Here is a 13,394-nt window from a genome sequence, read left to right on the forward strand (position 1 = left end):
GGGCTCAGTCATTAACAAAGTAACAAGTAAGTAGGGCACAACTATGTGAATAAGGAATTTTTGAATTTTCCAGTGGGTTTCAGAAAGGATGTCTTAGGCCACAAGCTGACAAAGGAGAATTCCAGCTTCCACTGTCAGGGCTAACATATAGTGTGTGTAACTTTTCAACCTGCTTTATAGAGACAATGACCAGCAAGAAAGTTATCTAAGTTTGAGCCAAAGGGTTTAAACAGTACTATGCTTAAAGAGGACCAGCACATAGGTTTTAATAGCACATGATGTGTGTGTGGTGGAAATGGCAGTCGTATACAGTTGCAAGAAACAGTATGTAAACCCTTTGGGATTACTTGGATTTCTGCATAAATTGGTCATTAAATGTGTTGTGACAAATCTACAATAAGGAAAACATCAAACAAGAATGGAATTCATGGAAGGACACCATAGAGAAAGCCAAAAAAACAACATTGCTGCACGTTTGAAATTTGCACAAGAGCAACTGGATGTTCCACAGCAGTACTGGCTAAATATACTGTGAACAGATGAAACCAAAATTGAGTTGTTCGGAATGAACACACAACGCTATGTTTGGAAAAAAAATCACAACACACCATCATCAATACCTCATCCCAACTGTGAAATATGCAGAGAAATGAATTTCCAAGTTAACCGAGATATTTTGCAGGAAAACTTAAGACCGTCTGTCCGACAACTAAAGCTCAACAGAGGATGGATGATGCAACAGGACAACATAGAAGTAAATCAACAACCTCAAACCAATTGAGATGCTGTGGCATGACCTCAAGAGAGCGATTCACACCAGTATTATCTATCTTTACTATCTAAAGGAAAGGCTAAAATGCAGACACCAAACCATAAATGCTCAAAGTCCCTATCCACAAAACTCCATGGTCAAAATATGTTACATTTTCTTAATCTAAATGCATAGATCTGACAATAATGAGATGCTGACTTTTGTCATCTAGAAGCTTTTTCTGAATTTCTTATTTCAGATTTTTTTACTTGTTTTGTGAGTTAAGTTTTTAGCTTCAATGGTCTTATAGGAGCAATTTGTAGTTCTATATTTACAGCCTCTAGTTCTCTACTTCTGTTTTCTGCATTCTCCTTTCACCTTGTTTGTTAGTGGTCAGGCCCCCACAGGACAACCACAGAGCAGGTATAATTTGGGTCTTGGGTCATTCTCAGCACTGCTAGTTACACTGGCATGGGGGTGGTGTGTGTATGTTAGTGTGTATTTTGCTGGCATGAGTGGATCAGACACAGCAGTGTTGCTGGAGTTTTTAACACCTCAGTGTATTCTTAATGCTGGACCAAGAATAGTCCACCAACATCGTCCTGTGGGAAGCATCCTGTGACCACTGATGAAGGAATAGAGAATGACCAACAAGAACTGTGCTGCAACATAAGAGCTTCTGTCTCTGACTTTACATCTACGAGGTGGAGAAGCTATTTATGATATTCTAATAAAGTGGACAGTGAATAAAACAGTGTTTAAAAACTCCAGCAGCACTGCTGCGTCTGATCCACATATACCATAAACCCTCCACCATGTCAGTGCCACTGCAGTGCTCAGAATGACCCACCACCTAAATACTAGCTGCTCTGTGGTCTTTAGAGGGGTCAAGTAATATTTCACCAGTCGCACCATGTTCAAACACTTGAATGTAATTTTAAAAAGCCTGCACAGTAAAATCTATTAAGTTAAGTTTGTGCCAAAATGTTACACAAAAAATTAAATCGGAAAATAAAATAAAAAAAATCAAACTGAACAATTAGTATGTTGCAAACTTAAAATGTATATAAAAAATATTTAATAAAGCTCTGGAAAAAAATGAGACCACTTAAAATGATGAATTTCTTTGATTGAACCAAATTGAAAACCTCTGGAATGGAATCAAGAGGAAGCTGGATGATCACAAGCCATCAAACCAAGCTGAACTGCTTGAATATTTGCACCAGGAGTGGCATAAAGTTATCCAAAAGCAGTGAGTAAGAGGTGGAGGAAAACGTGCCAAGATGCATGAAAACCGTGATAAAAAAACAGGGTTATTCAGTTAAATTTTCTGAACGCTTAAAATGTTATGAATATAAATTTGTTTTCTTTGCATTATTTGAGGTCTGAAAGCTCTGCATATTTTTTGCTATTTTAGTCATTTCTCATTTTCTGCAATTAAATGCTCTAAATGACAATATTTTTATTTGGAATTTGGGATAAATGTTGTTCGTAGTTTATAGAATAAAACAACAATGTTTTACTTAACCATATACCTATAAAATCAGAGAAACTGGCTTTTTCCAGGCTGCATATGTAAAAATTATTTGCATATGGATTTTGCCCATCTTTGCTTTTATTTGGATGTTTTTGTGGATTTTTTTTGAGGGTTGTTTTGGATTATGTTGCCTGGAATCTCTCGTTTACTTGGTTTTAATCTACATAGACAAAATGTGTAACAGGACAGGGGCACTTCAGGGGGCAATCAGAGATCAGCTAGGGCCATTGCCCCTTTGGCCCTGCCTCTAGAACCACCAGAGGCGGTCTTTGCATAGAGGCATTGCTAGGCAACTGCCTTGGGCCCCTCCCACTGCAGCCCACTGTAGGGGCCCCCTGACTAGCTGCAAACTTTCCATAGGCCTACAGCTGGTAATTGGGGCCCTTTGGACAGTAATTCACAGATAGTGTGTTCAGAAATTGTGATTCTTGTATGTTTAAAATGGAAACAAAGACAACACAATAAATTACAAAGAAATACAGTTCAGTCCACACCCCCTCTCTTTTGTGTTAAAATGGAATATTCCATCCATGCCATGTGGCCATGCCCTGAACCACGAACGAGCGGAATTAAGGTGAAATTAAGTGTACAAGTGGGTTTTGAGTGAAGCCATGAAGCACCACTTGCTACAAAAAGAAAAAAAGAAGAAAGAGGCTAAACTAAAAACAGATTCTCTTCCAAAACTGATAAGCTTTTTTTATCAATAAAATACTAAAAATATTTAAAATTAATAAAAAGTAATTAATATAAAATAAAAACTCATTTAAAACACAATCAAAAGCTATCTAATAGTGCACAGAATAATATAAGTTTCAGTTAGTTTCAGTTTCAAATAATTGAACCAGCTCCCCAAACCCTCAACCTGTACTTTATATTTGACAATATTTGCTTACTTTACAGGTCCTCACTCATCTTAATTTTAGTTGTTATATTATTTTTAGCCTCGCGCTGAATGTAGCTCCGTGCTGCGGGAGGGAGGGGGAGAGAGAGAGCGCAGCACGGCTCATTTTGCCTGATATCTCTTGATTAAATATCAATAAACATGTGAATGTAATACCTTTTAATACCATATATTTTAATTCACTTGATAGGACATTATTTATTAAAACTTTTTTTTTTTTAATCGCAATGCTGCGTGCGCTTTCCTTTTGACTGACGCACGCGTTCCTTATGATTGACGCTAAACTGTTTGATCCAGTTGTTATATTATATTATATTAATACCATTTTAACGTTTTTCGTTTCTATGTTTTGAAATTCGTTAGATTATATTTTTGTTAACATTTTGGGTTTATTTTCGTTTGTTATTTTTCTAATAATAATAGAATTTACATAATTTATTTTCAAAGTACCGTGCCCAACACTGGCTGACAATGAGCAAGTTTCCTGGCACAACCAGCATGAATGACATGAAATGTTTAAAATGAATACAGACATGTAGAAAAACGAAGACGAAGACAAGCTGTAACCTAGATATAAATAATAATAATAGGATAATAATAATAGAATAATAATAGAATAATAATAAATAATAGAATAATATGCTAATTAGGCATATTTGTAGCAGTAGGGTATTTTAATTTTCATCCCTGACTCTAATTCATTTAAGTTATATTTGATCTTTTTCTGTACAATCCCTGCTAAAGTTTTAGGTGAAGGAGACCTAAAGAAGGTCAGAGCATGTTTCTGGAAAAAAAAAAACAGTGGGTGTTGCATCGCAATGGTAACCATCCATCGCGATGTTGGGTCATACATGAGGATGGACGATGATATCATCCATCGGCACAACCCTATTTCTTGCATATTAATATTGATGGGCCCCCTAGCTAAATTCGCCTTGAGCCCCCAAATTGCTAAGTCCGCCACTGAGAACCACCAGTGGTCTCCAATTACATACTACAATACTATATGATATATATATGACAAATGGATAATGGGTATAAAAACAATAAGGTGGTCATAATATTATACTTGATTAGTGTATATCAGCAAAAACAGAAAGTTGTTATTCTTACCGGTAACCTGTACCCAGAATGCATTACTGTAGGGTGTGGTTATGCTTCCTTTTTCAGCTCTGCACCAGTACTGACCTCCATCAGAGTCCCTTACTGATCTAATGGTGTAGGACTGTGTTTCAGTGCTGAAATCTTTCTGTTTGTTTTTATACCAGTAAAACTTCCATCCAGTAGTCTGATCCAGTTTGCACTCCAAAGTCACTGAACTTCCTCTCAGTGCAGATCCTGTAAGACTCGATGTGAGTTTAGGTTTAGGCAGAGCTGCAGATGGAGATAAATATAATAGAATAGTATTCTTACTATAAAGTATATATGGAATATAATTGTGACCCCCGGTACACAAAATTATGACATACCTTGTACTGTAATATTGACTGGATCACTGTGGTTTGTGGTGATGTTTTCTCTTCTGAGTGCTGAACACTGATACTCTGCTGTTCCTGTATCAGACGCTGATATATTGACTGTGTTGGTGTTTTTATATTCAGGAGGTGGTAACTGCTGAGAGATTCTGAACCAGATAAACTTCCATCCAGTGAGAGAGCTCTTCAGATCACAGGTCAGAGTAAGTGTTTCTCCAGTGTAGACAGTGGTGTGAGGATCCACCCTCAATGTAGGTTTAGATATTTCTGTTGATATTAAATAATGATTTAATTTAATTTATACATACAATTTAGTAAGCTAGTAATGCTAAATAACTATGTGATTGTAATCATGAATAAATAAAAAAGCAGAACCTACAGCAAAATCTACAAATCTCTAATTTGTCCACAAACACAAGAGAAAACAAAATTATTGAAATATTTAAAATCATTGTTCATCAAAAGAAATAAACTAAATGGAAATTGCATATTCACTACATTATTTAAGGAAGCAGGACAAAATCTTGTGTGTCAAGTAAAGGGTTGTGCCATAGTGTATCGCAGTCAATAATATTGGAAAAACAGCCTGAAATATCGTACAATTATTTTAGGGTCATCAGGGAACTTTTTTGCCGTTTGTAGTTAAAGGAAAATTTACACTGTTCTCATTTCCCATTTAATATCTACTAAAGCAGGGTCCTTAAAAAGTCTTAAAATGTCTTAAATTAAAATCCAAGTAATTAAGGTCTTAAATTTTCTTACATTTACTGTAAACTTGCTGTAGGTTTCAACTTTTCAGACGGTGTGTTTAATCCCAGTGAGAAACCACATGCTAGCTAACGATAGCAGTGAGATAGCTAACATATTATTGTGAGCAGCGAGTTGTCTAACTACATTACTGGGGAGAGAACTAAGGTTAGTAGAGAGCTAGCTAACATAGTTATATCATCGGCGAGCTAGCTAAAAAAATAACATAAGCGGCAAGTTACCAGGGAAAGAACTAATGTTAGCGGATAGCTAGCTAACGTAATAACCTTAGCGGCAAGTTACCAGGGAAAGAACTAAGGTTAGCAGAGAGCTAGCTGTCATAATAACATTAGCGGCAAGTTACCAGGGAGAGAACTAAGGTTAGTGGAGAGCTAGCTATCATAATAACATTAGCAGCAAGTTACCAGGGAGAGAACTAAGGTTAGCGGAGAGCTAGCTATCATCATAACATGAGCGGCAAGTTACCAGGAAGAGAAATAAGGTTAGCGGAAAGCTAGCTATCATAATAACATTAGCGGCAAGTTACCAGGGAGAGAACTAAGGTTAGCGGAAAGCTAGCTATCATAATAACATAAGTGGCAAGTTACCAGGGAGAGAACTAAGGTTAGCGGATAGCTAGCTATCATAATAACATTAGCAGCAAGTTACCAGGGAGAGAACTAAGGTTAGCGGAGAGCTAGCTATCATCATAACATGAGCGGCAAGTTACCAGGAAGAGAAATAAGGTTAGCGGAAAGCTAGCTATCATAATAACATTAGCAGCAAGTTACCAGGGAGAGAGCTAAGGTTAGCGGAGAGTTAGATATCATCGAGCTAGAGAACATAGTAAAGTTAGCGGCGAGTCCAATTTAATGCTTTTTAAGACCATTTTGACTACAATAAGTATAATTTAAGACCCAAAATGTTGTGTTAATTTCTTTGGTAGTGTGCCTTGGGAAGTATTTACACAGAAATGCTTTAGACTGGTAAATCTTACAATGTAAATTGAAAACTATATTCTACAGTAGGAAACAATTTGTTGTATTAGAAATCAAAACCTAACATAGCTAGTTTTGATAGGTATAAGTGTGTCATATCATAGTGTATTATAATAATAATAATAATAATAATAATAATAATAATAATAAACTTAATTTATATAGCACCTTTCATACATAAAAATGCATCTCAAAGTGCTTCACAATAAAATTAAATAACAGCAAAATGTAAAAGTAATATAAAACAAATAAAACAATTAAAAAGTAACCTAAAAGTAGGAAATAAGACATTTATATTAAAATAAAATATATAATAAGATACATTTAAACAAAAATGATAAAATAAGAATAAGAACAACAAAATCAATAAAATAAAAAAATTAAGTATAAGCAGAACAGAACTTGTAGAAAGCTAAGCTAAATAGTTTGTACATATTCTGTCAGACAGTCTGAAATGTAAGTGCTAACCCATTAAGAGATTTATAAACCAGTAAAATACATTTAAAATCAATCCTAAAAGACACAGGCAGCCAATGAAGCGAAGCTAAAACAGGTGTTATATGTCTATGCAATAATATCACCAAATAAAATATATGTATATTATTTCAATGTTCTGTCATATTGCCAAGAATATTGTTATTGCAAAAATAACATAAAAGCTGGTTATTTTTCTGCTGAACAGATAATCACTGAGCTTCAATAAGGTTGCTACCCATAGCAGAGTAATTCACCACCAACATTAGGGTAGTAGAGATGGGCGTTTTGGAGTTTTGGACACTACAAACATACGGTGGGTACGGAAAGTATTCAGACCCTTTTAAAGTTTTCCCTCTTTGTTTTATTGCAGCCATTTGCTATAATCAAAAAAGTTAATTTTATGTTTTTATTAATGTATAATCAATCAGGTGTGTGCTTTTCCTAATCAAGTCCAATCAGTTTAATTAAACACAGTTGAACTCCAGTAAAGGAACAGAATCATCTCAAGGAGGATCAGAAGAAATGGACAGCATGTGAGTTAAATATGAGTTCACAGCAGGGTCTGAACACTGATGACCATGTGATATTTCAGTTTTGAACATTAATGAGAAATAAAATTAACTTTTTTGATTTTAGCAATTGGCTGCAATGAAACAAAGAGTGAAATATTAAAAGGGGTCTGAATAATTTCCGTACCCACTGAATATATTTACAAATTAAGAGGTTCCACTGTGTGTCAATGTGGAAACCTGCGTTAGCTTTATGTCTGTGGTGGAGCAGGTGGGGCAGAAAGTCAGGAATGGATGTATATTAACACATTACATTACCTTTTCCAGACAAATAAAATATCTTGACGTCATACTGTCTGAAATTTGGTGTCAATATAAGGGAGTTTGATTGTATCTGCAGTGTTCTTGAAACAGTGCAGATACAACATCTGAAATATCTAAAACAATGCAAGTTTTAATAGATTTATTTTTGTTATTTGTATTATTTATTGTTGCATTTTTGTTGTGAAATACTGCACGTTGGTGTTTATATTAAATGGTAACAGTAAACACTGTAGTAATGTCATCTAGGCCCCAGTACACATGCATGGTCCCTAGCAAGTGGGTTGGAATTTCTAGCAAGTGGGTTTAAAATGGAAATAATAAAATTAGGGAGAAAGATCTACTTAGACATCTAAATATCTACACATCTTTCACTGTAATGACTAAATAATAAGAAATAATGTGATAAATACGACACACTCACCTGATACAGTCAGTCTAACAGCAGCACTGATCTCTGAGTAGCTCGACTCTGTTAACCGTCTTCCCTTACAGCTATAATCACCTTCATCAGACCCATCAACATTAGAGATTTCATATTTCTTCCTCCATTGAGCTTCACTGAGAGGATTATTATTCTTAAACCACTCGTATCTCCAGTCTTCTCCACTTTCTATATCACATGTGAGAGTGACTCTCTCTCTGATGAACACTCGCTCAGCTGGCTGCACTTTCACTGTAGCCTTTGGTCTCTCTGTTCAAAAATCACAAACACTTTAGAAACACACAAACTCTGTCTGAAGAAGATTATTTTTCATAAGAAAATACAGAATTCAAAAACAGAAATCATGACGTACTTCTTACTGTAATCTTGACTGGATCACTGTACTTTGTGTAGATGTTTTCTTCTCCTTTGCGTGCTAAACACTGATACTCTCTTGTTCCTGTTCCAGACACTGTTATGTTGTGTGCATTGGTATCTTTAAATTCAGGAGTCAGACGTTGTAACGGCTGAGAGACTTTATACCACCTAAACTTCCATCCAGTGTGTGAGGTGTTCAGATCACAGGTCAGAGTAAGTGTGTCTCCAGTGTAGACAGTGGTGTGAGGATTCACCATCAGTGTTGGTTTGGGTTTTTCTGTTGATATTAAGTGATAAAGCGATCAGAGGTGATTGTCTTTTACATTTTTGTATAGTAGTAATAGTAGTTGTGTCTTAATAAAATTAAGCTTGTTTCTTAATGTGTTAAATATGAAATACAGTGGTCAAAAATGAAGGGAACACTTAATCATCACAATGTAACACAAAGTCAGTTAAATTTCAGGGATATCAATCTGTTCAGTTAGAGAGCATAAGTGATTGTGAATCTAGTTCATCTGCTTTGGTGAAAGTAAAAACAGGTGTACCAGTGAGCCAACAGCATCCAAACATCTAAAAAAGGAAATGGTTTTGCAGGTGGTGGCCACAAACAACTACTCTCTACTTTTTCTTTCTGTTTAGTTTTGCATTTTACTAGTGTCCTTGTCACTACTGGTAGCATGAGGTGGTACCTTCAGCCCCTTCAAGTAACATGGGTAGTCCAGCTCCTCCAGAATGGCACATTCATACATGCTGTCCTATAGAGATTTGCTGTGTCTCCCAGCACAGTACCAAGAGCATGGCACAGATACCAGAACACAGACCCTTATACGAGTGAGCAGGACATGGCCGTAGAAGGGCTACCCAAGCAGCAAGACCAGATTCTACTTCTTTGAGAATGATGTGCAAACCTGCACATGATAGCTGACAGCATCTTAAATGATGTTCGGTACTGAGATGAAATCCTCAGAGCCATTGATAGATCTCATTGTCAGGTCCTGGACAATGAAATTATTGATGGATATGATGTATCAGTGCCACTGCTAAGTAGCACCAAAGACTTTCCAGGCGCTCACTGATGCCCTGATGCAGGTCTGGGAGGACATCGCCAGGACAACCTCTGCCGTATCATCAGAAGCATGCCCAGAGGTTGCAGGGTGCATGTTGGGACCACAAGCACTACTGTTTAACACCATGAGGTACCATTATAATATTAACAGAAGTGTGTTGCTAGGGATTTCAATATTTTACTTTAATTTAATATTCAATATATACATACATGTTTTTTATATTTAAAATTTTGTTATAATTTTTGAGCCTACTCTTCCATAGGTTGATGATTTTGGTTTACACTGACTGTTGTTACGTTGTTTAGCTTACTACACAATTTATATAATTTAAAATTATGTCTTGTTTCAAGTCTTCCCTTCATTTATTTGAACAGTGTGTGTCCTATACTAGTTGGACTACACAATCTGCAACCTTTGACTCTGGGTCCAGTGAATATTTTTTTTTCATGACAATAGACATGTATGCATAGAAGTGCATAGCCTGCCTCCTGGCTTGTCAGCATGGCCGTCATATTGGAGGAGTCAACCATGCACCCCCAGTGCATTTATTAGTACTGAGGAAGGTGTATAATACACCTATAATAATCACAACTCAAATCACAAATAAGGTATGGCATATAAATAAGTGTATAAATTAATTAATATTATATTTATACGTACATACATACACATATACAATATTTATACATATATACATAAAAACAGACACACATACACACATTTATATAAATATATATTAAACCCCTTCCTCAGTGTGGTTGACTCCTCCAATATGGCGACCATGTTGACAAGCAGGCTATGCAGCGTCTATGTATACGTCTATAATTTTATGTATACAGTATTTAATTTGATATTTGTGTGTTTCTAATGTACAGTGTTTAGAAAACATTGCTTGTATTATTATCAGTAAAAATAATAGATTCTCATTGTGTTCTTTAAAGTAACTTAGTAAAAGTGATTGATTACCTTGAGCTTGTCCGCAGTAGAGTATGGTCAGCACTACAGTAAGGAAAGATGACATGATACTACTTTATCGCAAATAAAGCAATCAATGTTTCAGCAAAACACAAACAAAATCTACAAAAATAAATTATATTACATTATTATACATATTAAAATATAACATTATTATTTTAGTTAGAAATCCAAGCACCATGGATGACTGCATTTTTATGTCAGTCCCCCAAGTTTGCAGCTCAGAGGCATTGGCTGGGGATGTAAAGATTTGTGTAATTAATTTAGCCTGGATAATACTGAAAGAATAATAATGATGAGGAACATATAGGACCCTATCGTACACGCTGCGCAAGGCGTGTAACGTGGCGCGTTGCCATGGTACACCCCGTCAACAGGCTATTTTTACGCCTTGCGCACACATCCTTACGGTGAATTTACACTGCTCCGACGCGACAACGCACAGCGACGGATCCCATTCATTTTCAATGGGAAGCGCCGCCTCCGTCAGACGCAGTCGCGCGGTGCATCATGGGTCCGACGCGTCGAGAGCGGGGGATGCGATGCGATGAAAAGTTGAGCCGAGCTGAACTTTATGCAAATGAGTCCGTCCAACGCAATGCGTCTATCCAATCAGAGAGCAGGTGTTGGCCTGTAACGCGTCCTCAGCGCAGCGCATGAAAACATTTTAGTTCCGCTTTCAAGCGTCCAGAGAAGCCTGGAAGAGAAGTTTCAGGCTTCCCTGTTCTTTATAAAATCCCCGCTGATTCACAGGGACTCTGTCAGCGAGGAGAAAGGCTGCTGTGATTGTTGGAGTCTCTGGTGGGTTTTTTAAATATTAATATGTAATTTAATTGGAAAAGTTTGCTTTTGTCCGCTTATATAATGCTCACTAGACAGTGTAATGAAGCTCATTCAAACATTTATATCTATAAAGACACATTTATATTTATTAATTATTGGAAATAATAATAGCTTATATAAAAAAGCATTTCCCATTTATTAAAACGATTCAATTGGACGACGCAGGGAACGCCTTTGTCACGCCCACATGCGACCGGTTGGAGGGGGGTAGTGCGACCGTGTGCGTTGTCGCGTCGGAGCAGTGTAAATTCACCGTTAAAATAGCATTGGACCCTATGGAATATATTAAGGCTGATGGGCGTGGTGGTCTGGAAATGACGTATGTTCAGGTAAATTTCTGGCGTGTTTCTATCTTGGAGGCGGAAAAAAGCATTGCGTGACTGATCCTGTGAAACTACGTCTAAATTCAACAGTCAGCCGTGCAGCCAGGATCACGGTCACCACGAGCACTTCGCTCCCCATTCACTATACCACACACCATCACTTCTTTACCATCTTTACCTTTAGCAAAAAACACCTCCCCCAGAACCTACAGCAATCAACTATAAAACTAAAATATACTTAAAAATCTGTACAGTAACTATGAATTATTATTAGTTATTTATTTCTGACATTTATAAGGATTTATATTTATGTCCAGTACACAGACTTAATAACTGTAGCTTAATATAGCAGACACAGGCATTCTGCTGTTTGAGAATTTCAACGGATGCTTATTCTCACTCAAATGCTGGAGTTTTAGAAATAAAAAAATTAAAAGAGAAAGGTTCTTTGACTGAATATAAATACATTTTATTTCACTTTGTTTTTATTTTACTGAAATTCACTTTTATTTTATTTTTTTTATATATCTGAAAAAGAAAGCAGGTTCTCTGGTGCTGCCCGTCAATTTACTCTTTTTTAATCAAGAGAAATCAGGCAAAATGCACTGTACCTCTCTCTCTTTCTCTCTCTCGCTCTCTTTCACAGCGTGGAGCTGAATTCAGAGCGAGGCTACAAATAATATAAAACTCAGTTTAGTTAAATAAATTAATATAAGTAAGGGCCTGTAAAGTTAGTCAAATATTGTCAAATATAAAGTATAGGTTGAGGTTTTGGTGAGCTGTTTCATTTGATTTGAAACTAAACTGAAACTGTAACCTTTCTTTCTTTAATTTTAGAAAGCCTGTGATTGATTTAATTTATTTTTTAATGAGTTTATATTTTATTTGTTTGTACTATTTTATTGATCAAAATAGTTTCTTCATAAGATATAAATTCTTTATTTTTTATGTCAATTTTTATTATCTTTTTTAAAATTTCCTATTTTTACTTTTTTTACTTATATATTTTATCCCTCTATAGTGAATGTCAGTTTTTATTTAAAATATCATTAATCCCTTTTAAACTGTAATTTCTCAGCAGCATTGTGAATGAGGGTCCCCCTCCAGTGTAAATTCTGGTTGATTGCTTGATTAAAAATTTAGATAATTGGTCCAAGCCCTTTGCGCCGTTGGAGCTGTGCAAGGCGTATTTTTCTCGGCCTCAGGATACCAAAGACACAGGACACACCCCTACATCCAGCTGCGCAAAGTGCAATTAACTAGTGCGCTATAGATCGATAAAATAGGGCCCATAGACGATTCTGGAACAATTATATGGCACAGCAGTAAAACAAATGTTGCAGTATGGTAGCACTACATATCTTGTGAATTCCGGACAAAAAAATATTGAGTAATATAATTAGAAACGTGTGATTTATATAGTACTTCTGTATATTTCTAGAATTCCTCCACAAAATCAAAAACATATAATGTTCGTACGGAAGATTACATGGGTCCAGTTATGAGTCAGTGTTTGTCGGCAACATTAGTGCTAGCTTGCTAAATAACTGAATTGTTAGCTTGCTAGCATATTGGCTAGCAAGTCTTGAAACAATACTGTGGCTGACCATGGGGACTGACTTTTCTTTCTTTTTTTTTTAATTGTATTATCTTGTTTTGTTTGTGGTG

Source organism: Astyanax mexicanus, chromosome 8 (assembly GCF_023375975.1).
Source record: "Astyanax mexicanus isolate ESR-SI-001 chromosome 8, AstMex3_surface, whole genome shotgun sequence".
NCBI classification, from domain to species: Eukaryota; Metazoa; Chordata; class Actinopteri; order Characiformes; family Acestrorhamphidae; genus Astyanax; species Astyanax mexicanus.